The sequence below is a fragment of the Oncorhynchus clarkii genome, chromosome 12 (genome assembly GCF_045791955.1).
Source record: "Oncorhynchus clarkii lewisi isolate Uvic-CL-2024 chromosome 12, UVic_Ocla_1.0, whole genome shotgun sequence".
NCBI lineage: Eukaryota > Metazoa > Chordata > Actinopteri > Salmoniformes > Salmonidae > Oncorhynchus > Oncorhynchus clarkii.
The window spans coordinates 16,530,328-16,543,212 of NC_092158.1; positions in this window are offsets into that span (position 1 = coordinate 16,530,328).

The window sequence follows — 12,885 nt, forward strand, 5'->3', positions numbered from 1 at the left end:
TCATGGAGAGTGGTTTAATTGTTGTGAAGAAGGCTTCAGGGCGCCCAAGAAAGTCCAGCAAGCGCCAGGACCGTCTCCAAAAGTTGATTCAGCTGCGGGATTGGGGCACCACCAGTACAGAGCTTGCTCAGGAATGGCAGCTGTCAGTTGTGAGTGCATCTGCACGCACAGTGAGGCGAAGACTTTTGGAGGATGGCCTGGGGTCAAGAAGGGCAGCAAAGAGCCACTTCTCTCCAGGAAAACCATCAGGGACAGACTGACATTCTGCAAAAGGTACAGGGATTGGACTGCTGAGGACTGGAGTAAAGTCATTTTCTCTGATGAATGCCCTTTCCGATTGTTTGGGGCATCTGGAAAAAAGCTTGTCCTTAGAAGACAAGGTGAGCGCTACCATCAGTCCTGTGTCATGCCAACAGTAAAGCATCCTGAGACCATTCATGTGTGGGGTTGCTTCTCAGCCAAGGGAGTGGGCTCACTCACTATTTTAGCCTAAGAACACAGCCATGAATAAAGAATGGTACCAACACATCCTCCGAGAGCAACTTCTCCCAACCATCCAGGAACAGTTTGGTGACGAGCAATGCCTTTTCCAGCATGATAGAGAACCTTGCATAAAGCAAAAGTGATAACTAAGTGGCTCGGGGAACAAAACATAGATATTTTGGGTCCATGGTCAGGAAACTCCCCAGACCTTAATCCCATTGAGAACTTGTGGTTAATCCTCAAGAGGCGGGTGGACAAACAAAACCCCACAAATTCTGACAAACTGGTTAGGGTATGTTTTAAAAGTCATAGTGGGTACATAATCTCCTATACAGTTCCCGATAAACTCATTCATCGTCTCAGCGTATTCGTTGATATTTTTCTCTGAAGCTACCTGGAATGTATCCCAGTCCGCGTGATCAAAACAATCTTGAAGTGTGGATTTCGATTGGTCAGACCAGCATTGAATAGTCCTCATCACGGGTACTTCCTGTTTGAGTTTCTGCCTATAGGAAGGGAGGAGCAAAATGGAGTCATGGTCAGATTTGCCGAAAGGAGGGCGGGGGAAGGCCTTGTAGGCATCGCGGAAGTTGGAGTAACAGTGGTCGAGTGTTTTAGTAGCGCGAGTACTACAGTCGGTATGTTGATAGAACTTCGGCAGCCTTTTCCTCAAATTTGCTTTGTTAATATTCCCAGCTACAATAAATGCAGCCTAAGGATATGTGGTTTCCAGTTTGCATAAAGTCCATTGAAGTTCTTTGAGGGCCGTCGTGGTATCGGCTTGAGGGGGGATATACATGGCCGTGACTATAATCGAAGAAAATTATCTTGGGAGATAATACAGTCTGCATTTGATTGTGAGGTATTCTAGGTCAGGTAAACAAAAGGACATGAGTTCCTATATGTTGTCACAATTACACCATGAGTCATTAATTATGAAACACACACCCCCGGTCCTACTTCTTCCCGGAAATATATTTATTCCTGTCTTCGTGATGAACTGAGAACCCAACTGGATGTACCAACTCAGACAGTATATCCTGAGAGAGCCATGTTTCCATGAAAGAGAATATGTTACAATCCCTGATGTCTTTCTGGAAAGAAACCCATGCCCTGAGCTCGTCAACTTTATTATCCAGAGAGTAAACATTAGCGAGTAATATACTCGGAAGTGGTGGGTGGGGTGCGCACCACAAGTTGGACTAGAAGACCACTCCGAGTACCTCTCCTCCGCCGGCGTTGTTTTTATTTGGCTTCTGGAATCAGTTCAATTGCCCTGGGGGTGTGAACAAAGGATCCGCTTCGGGAAAGTTGTATTCCTGGTTGTAATACTGGTAGTGCTGGTGAGTTACCGCTGCTCTGATATCCAATAGTTCTTTCCGGCTGTATGTAATAACACAAAATAAATTCTGGACTGACAATGTAAGAAATAATACATAAAAAACGAAATACTGCATAGTTTACCAAGATAAGACCGTTTTACTGAGCTCATGAAGCATTTATAAGTTCTTTCTTCAATTATCAATGTTTATATATCATTCATTGAAATGACCATTGAATAAATTCCCAGATCTCAGACTGTAGCTTTAACAAGCCCAGCACGGTCACCGGGGCCAACACTGTCACCGGGGCCAACCGGGGCCAACACTGTCACTGGGCCCGACACTGTCACTGGGCCCGACACTGTCACTGGGCCCGACACTGTCACTGGGCCCAGCACTGTCACTGGGCCCAACACTGTCACTGGGCCCAACACCCAACACTGTCACTGGGCCCAACACAGTCACCGGGCCCAACACAGTCACTGGTGCCAACATACCGCAAGACAGTCCGGAACACACGGCCGGAGGTTGTCACACTATCTGGCACCAAACTACTTGTCACATTTTGCAGACATGAACAAACCGGAGGCTTAATAATGTTTGTTTTTCTCATTTTTTGTGTATTTTGTGACTTTTAAGAGTATGGAGGCTTGTTACATTTTGAGATTTCAAGGCGTTTGTGGTTTCCAAGTACTCCGCTAGTCCAGACTCCCGCAGTGAACACCTAGCTAGTCGCTGAAGAAACTCATGACTAAGAGTTGTAGCACAGATGGAGATAGGAAACCAGGAAATGTGTATATATAAGAAGTTATAGGTTGCACTGCTGCTGTGTTGCATAACAAGAAGCTAGATGTGTGGTCAGTAGTGCATTCTTCATTGATTCAGTCTTAAACTGAAGTCTGTTCAAGATGTCTGCAGCAGTGCAAAGCTGCTCCTTAAATGGACAAACAGAAGGAGCAAGATAGAAGCTTCATCAGCAGACAGCATTGAGAAAGCGAGACAGTTTCTGTACCCAGATACCACATGTGTTTTGTGTGGTCACTTGCATGTCTCTTCAGTCTTTTGGTGTTTTATGGTGTGGACTCCATCTAAGTAGTTGACAGAGATTCTGTAGGACACCCAAAGACTAAACTCTCCTCTGATTGGTTGAGTTATCACAAAGGCCTTCCACAGAAGTGAGGTTCTGCATATAATTAATTATTGGACAGCCCACATCCGTTTGCTGGAGACCCTGGACTGAGTCACGTCATAGTGTGGTTGGTGAGCTCAGAGTGAACCGTGTAACTGGGTTTGTATCAACCCAAACCCCAGAGACAGACAGGCTGCTGCTATTCTTAGACTGGAGACAGATGTGAAATTGTGCAGGTTTTCTCATCCCTAAACCCCTTTTCTTATCCCTACAGTATGTCCCTTTTTATCAAGCGTTAGCCTACACACATATACACACACATAGTACAGTACGTCTTGCTGCTATTGTACTGTATAGTGTCATTACTCTTTGTTGTGTTTGGTTGTGATGTGCTGGGTTGTGATGTGCTGTGATGTGATGTGATGTGCTGCGTTGTGATGTGTTGTGTTATGTGTTGCGTTGTGCTGCGTTATGATGTGTTGTGTTGTGATGGGGATGTTCTCAAATGAATGAAGTTGCACAATTGTAATCAGTAGCCGTGAGGAGAGTTTATTCATCTTCTAATTAGACTAAGACATGTATCAGAGCTTAGGCTGGTCCAGTAGAGGGAAGGCAACTCCAAACCCCAAATTACAGCCTCCACATTGGGCTTTACTCCGTCATTAGACTCAGCTCTAATGCCAAAGGCTTAATAATCCTCCCACATCCTATGGGATTGTGGGTATTTGTCTTTAAACATATGAGCCAATTTGTTTCTAGAATGGTCTTCTAAGGCAGTCCAGGTAAGAATAGAAGTTGACTTGAGTTAAGCCCCTAGGTGCTATGGTGAGGAGGATCTCATCCATCTTACTCTGTCTGTTTAGGTTCCAAGTTTTTCCAGGTCGTACCAGTCGAAAGTATGAATTATACAAAGCTTAATTTTTTTGAGGGTCAAAAGAAGACTGGAAAATATATTCTCAGCCAATGTATGTAAATTAGGATTTTAAAATGTAATGCATTCGGTATTACTGATGCAGATTTATTCCATCTTTAGCTGTAATTTTAGGAGGCTGTTTAAGAAAAAGGCTAGTGTAACCTGAGAATAAACCTACCTAACCTGAGGCAGGTCTGCTCTTAGCCAAGGATAGGACACATTCCAGACAGATAATTTATCCTTTATATGTAGGTGACCTGACCAGGAAAAACTCTGGGTTTTAGTTATAGCCTAGAGTTTTTCCTGCACTGATTACATGGTCCGGAAACATGTCTGGTCCTACATGATTGCTTTATGTCCTGTAAGAGACCAATAGGACTCAGTTTAGATAATTAGTATGCTGTAATACCCACACCTTTTCCATTTGCTTGGCCATAAAGTCTATCTACCAATCAATGAAGTTGTCTGTGAAATCACTCAAAATGTTCTCCACTGTGGACAAGTGGAGAAATTATACTTTTCCTGGAAGTGTAATTATTGCACAAGGTGTACCTACCAAGGTATTCTCAAAACAACTACAGTACATGTGAGGGGAAATGTATAATTTCACAAACTACACAGCCTTTTAGTGCCCACTGAAATTCTCAGGAAGGATTGTCCAAGACTAGCTAATGGAGGCCCCCTCAGTGGTAAGAGGACCCAGGTAATGCTCTTACCAGATGGACCCATCCAGTCAGTCAGCCCACAGACTAGCCAGCAGCTGTTCCACTAACTTCACACAGGCACCATTCAGCACGTACATCACCTTCCACCACCCTCGACCCACTCACCCTCTCTCTCTCTCGTGCTCTCTTTCTCTCTCTCTCTCTGTCTGTCTTCCTACCATCTTGTTGTCTTTCTGTGTATTTCTCTCTCTTGGCATCTCTCTCTCTCAATTTCAATTTAAGTTACTTTATTGGCATGGGAAACTTATGTTTGCATTGCCAAAGAAAGTGAAATAGATAATGAACAAAAGCGAAACAAACAATAAAAAATGACGAGTAAACATTACACTCACAAAAGTTCCAAAAGAATAAAGACATTTCAAATGTAGTATTATGTCAATATACAGTGTTGTAACGATGTGCAAATAGTTAAAGTATAAAAAGGAAAACAATAAACATAAATATGGGTTGTATTTACAATGGTGTTTGTTCTTCACTGGTTTTCCTTTTCTTGTGGCAACAGGTCACAAATCTTGCTGCTGTGATGGCACACTGTGGTATTTCACCCAGTAGATACGGGAGTTTATCAAAATTTGTTTTCAAATTCTTTGTGGGTCTGTGTAATTTGAGGGTAATACGTGTCTCTAATATGGTCATACATTGGGCAGGAGGTTAGGAAGTGCAGCTCAGTTTCCACCTAATTTTGTGGGCGGTGTGCACATAGCCTGTCTTCTCTTGAGAGGCAGGTCTGCCTACGGCGGCCTTTTTCAATAGCAAGGCTATGCTCACTGAGTCTGTACATAGCCAAAGCTTTCCTTAAGTTTGGGTCAATCACAGTGGTCAGGTATTGTGTCACTGTGTACTCTCTGTTTAGGGCCAAATAGCATTCTAGTTTATTCAGTTTTATGTTAATTTTTTCCAATGTGTAATTATCTTTTTTGGGGGTCTGTTTGTGTTTGTGAACAGAGCCCCAGGACCAGCCTGCTTAGGGGACTCTTCTCCAGGTACATCTCTCTGTAGGTGATGGCTTTGTTATGGAAGGTTTGGGAATCGCTTCCTTTTAGTTGGTTGTAGAATTTAACGGCTCTTTTCTGGATTTTGATCATTAACGGGTATCAGCCTAATTCTGCTCTGCATGCATTATTTGGTGTTTTACGTTGTACACAGAGGATATTTTTTTGCAGAAATCTGCAGGCAGAGTTTCAATTTGGGGTTTGTCGCTTTTTGTGAAATCTTTGTTGGTGATCGGCACCCAGACCTCATAACCATAAAGGGAAATGGGTTCTATAACTGATTCAAGTATTTTTAGCCAGATCCTAATTGGTATGTCAAATGTTATGTTCCTTTTGATGGCATAGAAGGCCCTTCTTGCCTTGTCTCTCAGATCGTTCACAGCTTTGTGGTAGTTACCTGTGGCGCTGATGTTCAGGCTTTGGTGTGTATAGTTTGTGTGCAATTGTATTTGTGGTCCTGGCAACTGGACCTTTTTTGGAACACCATTTTATTTTTGTCTTACTGAGATATACTGTCAGGGCCCAGGTCAGACAAAATCTGTGCAGAAGATCTAGGTGCTGCTGTAGACCCTCCTTGGTTGAGGACAGAAGCACCAGATCATCAGCAAATAGTAGACATTTGACTTCAGATTCTAGTTTTGGTGAGGCCGGGGGCTGCAGACTGTACAAGTGCCCTCACCAATTCGTTGATATATATGTTGAAGAGGGTGGGGCTTAAGCTGCATCCCTGTCTCAGCACAGACAGGTGAAACAGATCAGGGCGTGACAAAGGTATTTATTGGGGTCAAATCTGTCTCCACTTTTGTGGATTGGGGTGATCAGTCCTTGGTTCCAAATATTGGGGAAGATGCCAGAGCTAAGAATGAAGTTAAAGAGTTTATGTATAGCCAATTAGAATTTGTGGTCTGTATATTTTATAATTTAATTCAGGATACCATCAACACCACAGGCCTTTTTGGGTTGGAGGGTTTGTATTTTGTCATGTATTATTCAATGTAATTGGAGAATCCAGTGGGTTCTGCTAGTCTTTAATAGTTGATTCTAAGATTTGTATTTGCTCATGTATATGTTTTTGCTGTTTGTTATTTGTTATAGGGACAAAACTGAGATGGCGCCGGAGGGGATGGCTGATGTTTTATGGGCTCCTAACCAACCGTGCTATTTAGTTTTTGATCTGCATGGTTTGTAACTTATTTTGTTGCTTCCACCGTCTCTCATGACCGGAAATAGCTTCTGGACATAAGAACAGCGATTACTCACCTTGAACTGGACGAAGAATTGTTCTATAATGAGTCGGACGAGAGGGATTTACTCCAGACACCCAACAAGGCCCTCATCCCCATCATTCGCAGGAGAAAGAGACAGAGATATTGCGGAAGGAGGTTGGGGTGCCTTGTAAGGATCCGGCGACAAGTGCCTAATCTGCCTTCGCCATTGGTACTATCAGCCAACGTACAATCGCTGGATAATAAATTGGACAAACTACAAGCACAGATATCCTAGCAACAGGACATTAAAAACTGTAATATCTTATGTTTCACCGAGGCTGAACAACAACATGATCAACATGGGTTATACACTATATCGGCAGGATAGAACATCAGCCTCTGGTAAGACAAGGGGTGGCGGTCTATGTATATCTTCACTATGGTAGGGGGCAGCATTCGGAATTTTGGATGAAAAGCGTGCCCAAATTAAACTGCCTGCTACTCAGGCCCAGAACCTAGGATATGCATATATAAGTAGTAGATTTGGACAGAAAACACTCTAAAATAATGTCTGTGAGTATAACAGAAATTATATGGCAGGCGAAAACCTCCATCCAGGAAGTACTATTATTTTGAAAGGCTGTTTTTCCATTGAAAGCCTATCCACCATACAAAGACTTAGGACCCAGTTCATTGTTTCAGGCTTTTACTCTGAAAAATGAGGGAGGTACAGCACTTTCAATGAGTAGACAGTGGACATTTTCAGCCATGAGTCCAGCGTGTGATCGGGAGCGCGCCTTTCTTGTTTCTCCTTTTCTTTTGACGAAGCTTTTGTCCGGTTGAAATATTATTGATTATTTATGACAAAAACAACCTGAGGATTGATTTTAAATCGTTTGACATGTTTCTACAAACTTTTATTGTACTTTTTTTGACTTTTCGTCTGGATGTTGAGAGCGCGCATTGTGCCTTTGGATTACTGAACTAAACGCACCAACAAAACGGTCTTTGGACATAAAGAGGGACATTTTTAGAACAAAACAAACATTTTTGTCTAACATGGAGACCTGGGAGTGCCACCAAATGAAGATCATCAAAGGTAAGTGATGAATTTTAACGCTATTTCTGACTTTTGTGACACCTGTCCTTGGTTGGAAAATGGCTGTATGGTTTTCTGTGGCTGGGCACTGACCTAACATAATCACATGGTGTGCTTTAATCCTATGTATAAAACTTGTATTTTTCATCAATGTTTATGATGAGTATTTCTGTAATTTGATGTGGCTCTCTGAAATTTCACCGGATGTTTGTTTGAGACAATGATTACTGTACATAACACGCCAATTTCAACTGAGGTTTTTGGACATAAAGATGAACTTTATCAAACAATACACACATTTATCGTGTAACATGAAGTCCTGTGAGTGCCATCTGATGAAGATCATCAATGGTTAGTGATTAATTTATTCGCTATTTCTGACTTTTGTGAGCCCTCTACTTGGCTGGAAAATGGCTGTATGGTTTTTTGTGACTAGGCGCTGACCTAACATAATCGCGTGGTGTGCTTTCGCCATAAAGCCTTTTTGAAATCGGACACTGTGGTTGGATTTACAAGACGTTTATCTTTACAATGGTGTATAATACTTGTATGTTTAAGGAATGTGAATTATGGGATTTCTGCAATTTCACTTGCTGTTGTCGAGGTGGGACGCTACCGTCCCACTGGTGCCAGAGAGGATATTTGTAAACAACATCTGGTGCACGATATCAAAGGAAGTCTCAAGGTTTTGCTCACCTGAGATAGTGTGGTCTACAGCTTATCATGAGATACTCTATCTACCAAGAGAGTTTTCATCTATATTCTTCGTAGCTGTCTTTTTACCAACATAACAAACAGGAAAAAGCTCAACCAGAAGCGGCGCTCCAAGGAGCTCTTAAATCCATTTGACCTAATTTCTACCAGCATGTTAAATGGGCAACCAGAGGGAAAGAAAACTCTAGACCACCTTCACTCCAGGATGAGATAGTGAAGGCTTTGTGCACATGGACAAAGCTCCCCCTCGCCCTACATTTGGCAAATCTGACCACAATTCTACCTTCCGGATTCCTGCTTACAAGATAAAACGTAGCGGGACTCTAACCCGGAAGCTTATAAGAAATCCTGCTATGCCCTCCAACAGACCATCAAACAGGTAAAGCGTCAATACAGGTCTAAGATCAAATCGTACTACACCAGCTTTGGAGCTCGGCAGGCTTGCAAACTATTACATACATACAAAGGGAAGCACAGCTGCGAGCTGCCCAGTGACACGAGCCAACCAGACAAGCTAAATTACTTCTGTGCTCGCTTCGTGGCAAGTAACACTGAAACATGCATGAGAGAATCAGCTGTTTCGGACAACTGATCACACTCTCCGTAGCTGACGTGAGTAAGACCTTTAAACAGGTCAACATTCACACAGCCGCAGGGCCAGACGGATTACCAGGACGTGTACTCCGAGCATGCGCTGACCAACTGGCAAGTGTCTTCACTTGTCTGTAATACCAACATGTTTCAAGCAGACTACCATAGTCCCTGTGCCCAATAACACTAAGGTAACCTGCCTAAATGACTACCGACCCATAGCACTCACGTCTGTAGCCATGAATTGCTTTGAAAGGCTGGTCATGGCTCCCTTCAATACCATTATCCCAGAAACCCTAAACCTACTCCAATTTGCATACCGCCCCAACAGATTTACAGATGATGCAATCTTTATTGCACTGCCCTTTCCCACCTGGACAAAAGGAACACCTATGTGAGAATGCTATTCATTGACTACAGCTCAGCGTTCAACACCATAGTGCCCTCAAAGCTCATCACTAAGCTAAGGACTCTGGGACTAAACCTCCCTCTGCAACTGGATCCTGGACTTCCTGACGGGTAGTTAACAACACGTTGATGAAGTCAGTGACTGATCGGAAGAATCCCAGAACATATTCCAGTCTTTGGAAGTGCTAGCAAAAAGTATTGTAGCTTAGCATCTGCTTCATCAGACCACTTTTTTATTGACCGAGTCAATAATCAATAAGCAGTAATCAGGAGGATAGAATTATGGTCAGATGTGACAAATCGAGGGCTAGGGAGAGCTTTGTACGTGGAGTAAAGGTCTCTGTGTGTGGAGTAATGGTGGTCGATAGTACCAATGGCGAAGGCAGATTAGGCACTTGTCGGCTGATCCTCACAAGGCACCTCGATCTCCTTCCTTAATACCTTTTCAATCCCTCTTGTCTGACTAATTAAAGAGAAATTCTTCTTCCAGTTCAAGGTGAGTAATCGCTGTTCTGATTTCCAGAAGCTCTTTTCGGTCATTAGAGGTGGTAGCAGCAACATTATGTACAAAATAAGTTACAAACAATGCGAAAAAAATAAATAAAATAGCACAGTTGGCTAAGAGCCCAATAAACGGCAGCCATCCCCTCCGGCGCAATCTTTTTCGTCGTAGATTGTTCTCTCTATTACGGTACCGGAGCACCAAGTCTAGGTCCAAGAGGCTTGTAAAGAGCTTCTACCCCCAAGCTATAAGACCCCTGAACAGCTAATCAAATGGCCTCCCAGACTATTTGCATGTCCCCCTCCCTCTTTTACGCTGCTGCTACTCTGTTTATTATCTATGCATAGTCACTTTAACCTGTTGCGTCGACCAAACCCGGATCCGGGATTCTATTTACAGACCTAAGCTCATTACCATAACGCAACGTTAACTATTCATGAAAATCGCAAATGAAATGAAATAAATATGCCATCTCTCAAGCTTAGCCTTTTGTAAACAACACTGTCATCTCAGATTTTCAAAATATGCTTCTCAACCATAGGAAAACAATCATTTGTGTAAAAGTGGCTAGCTAGCGTAGCATTTAGCGTTAGCATTAGCGTTAGCATCCAGCACGCAAGATTTCAACAAAAACATAAAAGCCTTCAAAGCCTTCAAATAAATTACCTTTGAAGAACTTCAGATGTTTTCAATGAGGAGACTCTCAGTTAGATAGCAGATGCTCAGTTTTTCCAAAAAAGAATCTTTGTGTATTAGAAATAGCTCCGTTTTGTACATCACATTTGGCTACCAAAAAAACCCCGAAAATTCAGTCCTCAAAAGTCCGCAAACTTTTTTCCAAATTAACTCCATAATATCGACTGAAAACATGGCAAACGTTGTTTAGAATCAATCCTCAAGGTGTTTTTCACATATCTCTTCAATGATATATCGTTCGTGGAAGCATGGTTTCTCCCCTCAATCAAATGGAAAAGTACAAGCAGCTGGCGTTTGCGCACCGAATTCCACGCAGGACACCAGGCGGACACTTGGAAAATGTAGTCTCTTATGGTCAATCTTCCAATGATATGCCTACAAATACGTCACAATGCTGCAAACACCTTGGGGAAACGACAGAAAGTGTAGGCTCATTCCTTGCGCAATCACAGCCATATAAGGAGACAATGGAAAACAGAGCTTCAGAGATTCTGCTCATTTCCTGCTTGACGCATCATCTTGGTTTCGCCTGTAGAATGAGTTCTAGGGCACTTACAGACAATATCTTTGCAGATTCTGAAACTTCAGAGTGTTTTCTTTCAAAAACTGTAGAATATGCATAGTCGAGCATCTTTTCGTGACAAAATATCACGCTTAAAACGGGAACGTTTTTTATCCAAAAATGAAATAGCGCCCCTAGAGATCCAACAGGTTAATAACTCTACCTACATGTACATATTACCTCAATTACCTTGACTAACCGGTCCCCCCGCACATTGACTCTGCACCGGTACCCCCTGTATATGGCCTCGCTATGGTTATTTTACTGCTGCTCTTTCATTATTTGTTACTTTTATTTATTTCTAATTTCTTTTTATTTCTTAGTGTTTTCCAATTTTCCCAGAAGTGGTTAGATTAATGGATTCTTCAATTACCTTGAGCTGATTTCTGACGTGCTGTTCCTTCTTTCTCCGTAGTGTATTTCTGTATTGCTTTAGTTATTCACCATAGGGAAGGCTCAAGTTTTCTTGGTCTCTGTTTTTGGTTGGATAGGTTTCTTAATTTCTTTCTTAGGTTTTTGCATTCTTCTTCAAACCATTTGTCACATGGATGACACTGGAGTGATGAAGCAGGCACGGGGAGTCAAACATTTAATAATGAACGGACATGGAACGAGACAGTAACAGCGTCAGCAAACAAAGTAACATCGTCACAAACAAAGAACAATCAATGCAGCAGCAGGGAACAGAGCTGGGGAACTGACAAATATAGGGGAGGAAATAAACAGGTGATGAGTGAGTCCAGGTGAGTCCAATATTGCTGATGCGCGTGACGAGGGAAAGCAGATTTGCGTAGTGGATGATAGCAGTGCGTGATGCAGGGCAGCCTGGTGCCCTCAAGCGCCAGGGGGGGAAGAGTACGCGTGCTTAGCTTAGCTCGGTGCGCTACATCCCAGCTCCCCACATCTGCCAGACTAGGGTGAAGATCCAGCCAGGGCGGATGGTGCCAGCCCTGCTCTCAAGATCTCCAGTACGCCTTCACGGTCCGGTCCATCCAGTGCCACCTCCACGCACCAGCCCTCCGGTGGCAGCCCCCCGCACCAGGCTGTCTCTCCGTCCTTTGGCTACAGGTCCACCCGCCTGTCCAGCGCTGCTAGCGCCTCCCGTCTCTCCAGAGCTGCTAGAGTCTCCCGCCTGTCCAGAGCTGCTAGAGTCCCGCCTGTCCAGAGCTGCTAGAGTCTCCCGCCTGTCCAGAGCCGCTAAAGTCTCTCGTCTGTCTAGAGCCTCTAGAGTCTCCCATCTGTCCTGAGCCGCCAGAGCCGGCAGTCTGCAAGGAGCCGCCAGAGCCGCCAGTCTGCAAGGAGCCGCCAGAGCCGCCAGTCTGCAAGGAACCGCCAGAGCCGGCAGTCTGCAAGGAGCCGCCAGTCGGCCAGGATCCGCCAGAGCCGCCAGTCGGCCAGGATCCGCCAGAGCCGCCATTCGGGCCAGGATCCGCCTGAGCCGCCATTCGGCCAGGATCCGCCAGAGCCGCCATTCGGCCAGGATCCGCCAGAGCCGTCAGTCGGCCAGAAGCTGCCAGAGCTGTCAACCAGCTTGAGCTATC